The following is a 5000-nucleotide window of genomic DNA, read 5'->3' as shown; positions in this document are numbered from 1 at the left end:
CAGCTTCTTCAGCGGGACAGTTCAGCAGGGCAGCTTCCTGGGTGGCAGAGACCTCTCCGCAGGTCTCTGGCTGAAGCTCCGAGGTCGCCAAGTTGACCTTGGGCTGGAGCTCCAAGGTCGCCAAGTTGACCTCAGCCGGAGCTCTGAGGTCGCCAGGTTGACCTTGGGCTGGAGCTCCGGAGCTGAGACCTTCCCGTAGGTCTCAAGCTGGAGCTCTAAGGTTGCCAGGCTGACCTTGGGCTGGGGCCCAGAGGTCATCAAGTTGACCTCGGGCCGGGGCTCCAGAGCTGAGACCTCCCCGCAGGTCTCTGGCCAGAGCTCTGAGGTCGACACGTTGACCTCAGGCGGGAGCTCCGAGCTCGCCCTGTTGACCTCGAGCTGGGGCTCTGGAGCTGAGACCTCCCCGTAGGTCTCTAGCCGGAGAGCTGAGGGCGCCATGTTGACCTCAGTCTGGAGCGCCGGATTTGAGCATGTGCACCCACTGGTAGAAAAGGTGGAAGGGCGGTTCAGGCTGGGGCTTTCCATTGACCCACCAGCCCAGACCACGAAGATGTCCTGGCCGGTAGAACTCCTTAACAAAAACTTCCGCGAACTGGGTGACATCCTGGAGAGCGGGGGACCCAGTACTCACCAGTTGCTCCGCCCAGTTCCTGGCCGGGCCGCAAAACCGGGACACCAAGAACCCGATCCACTGGCGCTTAGTACGCTTGGGATACGCCAGGCTGCAGAAATAAACCTGGCAGCTGCAGAGGAATTCCAGTGGGTAGCTCCCCAATCCTGCTGTCGCCAGTGGGAGTTCGGCGGCGAACCTTTGTGGGAACTGCATGGACTGGAAACGAGGCCAGTAATCCGAGCGTCTTCCAATAACATGCCCTCCTGCTACTTCCATGGTCCGGGGCAGTATTCTGTTACGAAACAGGACTCAAGCAGGAAATAAGCGCAGGAGTAAAGTCTTTATTTACACTTAAGCATGAAACACTCATTTAACTGAGGTAGGAAACACTCGTTTAACTCTAGCCTGAAACAATCATTTAACTAAGGCAGGAAACACTCGTTTACTATGGCATAAACACTCGTTTAACTAAGGCAGGAAACACTCATTTAACTAAGGCGTAAACACTCATTTAACTAAGGCGTGAACACTCATTTAACTAAGGCATGAACACTCATTTAACTATGGCGTGAACACTCATTTAATTGTGGCATGAGCACTCACTTAACTATGGCATGAACACTCATTTAACTAGAGCATGAAACTAGGAACAGGAAACTAGACAGAGCATGGACACATTACTGCCTGGCACCATTATTCATTCCATCTTTCCTCTATTCATCTTTGCTCTAATACTGCCCGACATGCGTAGCAACGTGAGGGGTTTAAATAACCAGTCACAATTACCTTAATTGCTGACAGCTTGCAGCACTTCACGACACACCCTCGCACTTCCGCCAATAACTGAACCAGGCTGGGACAGAACAGGAACCAAAACAAGTGCACATGTCCATTGTAAACAAAGTCTTAGCGTTCAATACATATGAATCAAAGGGGGCTTTGGCTGAATGCGTAATGATGTCACATGGTGCATTGTGATGAAGTCACATGACATGGGAGGAGGGACCTCCTAACCGCAAGAATGACATTGAATATGTTCTTGACCTGAGAGCAAAACTCTGAAATTTGAGTCACATAACCCAGGAGAATTTACATCAAACACAAGAATTCAGTATTGGCCATCTAAAAGGGGTGACTTGTCAGGAATTTACACCGGAAGATCATGTGCTCATTTTAGTAACCCCATTGAGCTCTAAATTTCTCACCAAGTGGCAAGGACTCTTTGAAGTCACACATCGATTCCGGGACGCCAACCACGAGGTCAGGCGAATGGACAGAGGTGGGGCACACCAAATTTACCACCTCAGTGTCCTCAAACCATGGAGGGAGGTCTCCTCCAGAGAGGGAGGAGCTGGGGCCAGAGGTGAATCTAAAAACAATGGCGCAATCAACTATGGTCCCTCTTGCAGAGTGCCTCTCACTGTCCCAAATCACGGATGTTGCCAAGTTGCAAGCAGAGTTTTTCGATCTGTTCTTGCCTCTCCCTAGTCACACAAACCTCATAGATCACCACATAGAGACACCCCTAGAGGTGGTATTATGTAGCTGCCTCTATTGTCCTCCTGAGCACAAAAAGCAAATATTGTGGGATGAACTCAAGGCCATGCTCGATATGGGAGTATTCGAGAAGTCCCTCAGTGACTGGTGCAGCCTGGTAGTTTTGGTTCCCAAGGCTGATGGCTCTGTCTGTTTCTGTGTGGACTTTAAAATACTCAATGTGGTGTCTAAGTTTGGTGCATGCCTAATGCCTTGCATTGACAAACTGCTCAATCAGTTAGGCGCAACTAATTTTTATTCAGCACTGGATTTGACAAAGGGATATTGGAAGATTCCCTTGACTCCATTATATAGGAAAGAAATGCCTTTTCCAGTCCTTTTAGTTTACTCTAGTTTGTCATGCTGTTTGGAGCCCTCACAACGTCTCATGGATAAAATCTGATATCTGCACAGCATCTAGATAACATTATCATTTATAGTAATGTTTGGCAGCAGCACCACCGCATGAAAAATGCCAATGTTCAGATCACTCATTGGTACCTGGCACTTCAGCAATTTAAATTCCAGGTGGTCCATAGGCCAGGGACACACACAGCTGTGGTGGATTTCCTTTCCTGGTAAGGGGGAAGGGGAGGAGTTGACGGCAGGCCGGATGGCTCCCCAGACTGAGTCGGGCGGTGGGGGTATGTGGAGGCAAGGGTGCGGTCTAGAGCCGGTTTGTGAATGGAGATTGGAGCTAGAGAAGCTGAGGGTTAAAGATTACATACCTGCAGCAAATTCGAGTAATTAGTCTTTTGTGTTTCAGTGATTAGGATAAAGAGTGGAGAAATTAGCACCTTTGGAGAAGAGAGCTGTGTGTGTAGTGTGTGTAAAATAAGAAAAAGACAGTAACATTCTGTTCAACAATATGCAAATAAAGCCATTTGTTTTGTGTGAGTCTGAGCCTGCCTCCCGCCTCCTCATTTCCCCTCGACAGGGAGTATATATGTTTTGTGCCAAGGGCAAAAAAATTACATTTTGGTTTCATTAGAAGCAGAATACATATGGATTTTTTAAAAATGGCTTACTCTCCACTTTTCCATAAAGCAGCTGTGTGGAGTGTCTAGGCTATGATTGTCCTGGGAACAGGTTCTCCCAATTGAATGGTGGATCTCTACAGATCTTTGCGCGTTACCCTTGGACTCTTGGTTGCTTCCATGATGAATGCCACCCTTTACTGCTCCACACCCAAAATGATTTTTGGTGGAAGACCTCTCTGAGCCTCAGTTGTGCCCTATTCTTTCCATTTTTTAACAGTGGACTTAATGGTACTCCACAGGATGTTCAAAATTGGGATTTTTTTAAAATACAAAAGATTGATTGATACTTTTCCAAAACTTTGTCCCATACTTGTTTTGATAGTTCCTTGGTCATTACGTGCACATTGTTTTTTTTTAGGAATGTTCTCTAGCAAACTCTGGGGCCTTCCAGGAACATACTGAGGTCACATGAAACTTTAGTTGCACACAGGTTGCTTCTATTTGAATAATTATGTAATATTATGTGAAATATTATAGGATATTTTGTGTAGATACATGCAATATAATCCCAATTAAGTCCATTTTAGTTCAAGGCTGCAACACTAAAAATGTTGAAAAGTTCATGCTGCCACATAAATGGCTAATTGGAATTTTTTTTGTTAAATCTAATACAGTGAGGGAAAAAAGTATTTGATCCTCTGCTGATTTTGTACGTTTGCCCACTGACAAAGAAATGATCAGTCTATAATTTTAATGGTAGATTTATTTGAACAGTGAGAGACAGAATAACAACAAAAAAATCCAGAAAAACGCATGTCAAAAATGTTATAAATTGATTTGCATTTTAATGAGGGAAATAAGTATTTGACCCCCTCTCAATCAGAAAGATTTCTGGCTCCCAGGTGTCTTTTATACAGGTAACGAGCTGAGATTAGGAGCACACTCTTAAAGGGAGTGCTCCTAATCTCAGCTTGTTACCTGTATAAAAGACACCTGTCCACATAAGCAATTGATCAATCAGATTCCAAAATCTCCACCAGGCCAAGACCAAAGAGCCAAGGATGTCAGGGACAAGATTGTAGACCTACACAAGTCTGGAATGGGCTACAAGACCATTGCCAAGCAGCTTGGTGAGAAGGTGACAACAGTTGGTGCGATTATTCGCAAATGGAAGAAACACAAAAGAACTGTCAGTCTCCCTCGGCCTGGGGCTCCATGCAAGATCTCACCTCGTGGAGTTGCAGTGATCATGAGAACAGTGAGGAATCAGCCCAGAACTACACGGGAGGATCTTGTCAATGATCTCAAGGCAGCTGGGACCATAGTCACCAAGAAAACAACTGGTAACACACTACGCCGTGAAGGACTGAAATCCTGCAGCGCCTGCAAGGTCCCCCTGCTCAAGAAAGCACATATACATGCCCGTCTGAAGTTTGCCAATGAACATCTGAATGATTCAGAGGACAACTGGGTGAGTGTTGTGGTCAGATGAGACCAAAATGGAGCTCTTTGGCATCAACTCAACTCGCCGTGTTTGGAGGAGGAGGAATGCTGCCTATGACCCCAAGAACACCATCCCCACCATCAAACTTGGAGGTGGAAACTTTATGCTTTGGGGACAGGACAACTTCACCGCATCAAAGGGACGATGGACAGGGCCATGTACCGTCAAATCTTGGGTGAGAACCTCCTTCCCTCAGCCAGGGCATTGAAAATGGATGGGTATTCCAGCATGACAATGACCCAAAACACACGGCCAAGGCAACAAAGGAGTGGCTCAAGAAGAAGCACATTAAGGTCCTGGAGTGGCCTAGCCAGTCTCCAGACCTTAATCCCATAGAAAATCTGTGGAGGGAGCTGAAGGTTCGAGT

The 5000-nt window shown here is 46.6% G+C and overlaps 1 protein-coding gene across 2 annotated transcripts in view; it reads left to right on the top strand.

Moving 5' to 3' along the window:
* dnah5l (dynein, axonemal, heavy chain 5 like) overlaps positions 1-5000 on the top strand; it is a 277853-nt gene that overhangs the window by 79364 nt on the left and 193489 nt on the right. The window lies entirely within an intron of this gene.

This window comes from Ictalurus punctatus, chromosome 1 (genome assembly GCF_001660625.3).
Source record: "Ictalurus punctatus breed USDA103 chromosome 1, Coco_2.0, whole genome shotgun sequence".
Lineage (NCBI taxonomy): Eukaryota > Metazoa > Chordata > Actinopteri > Siluriformes > Ictaluridae > Ictalurus > Ictalurus punctatus.
This window is presented reverse-complemented; position numbering and strand designations above follow the sequence as displayed.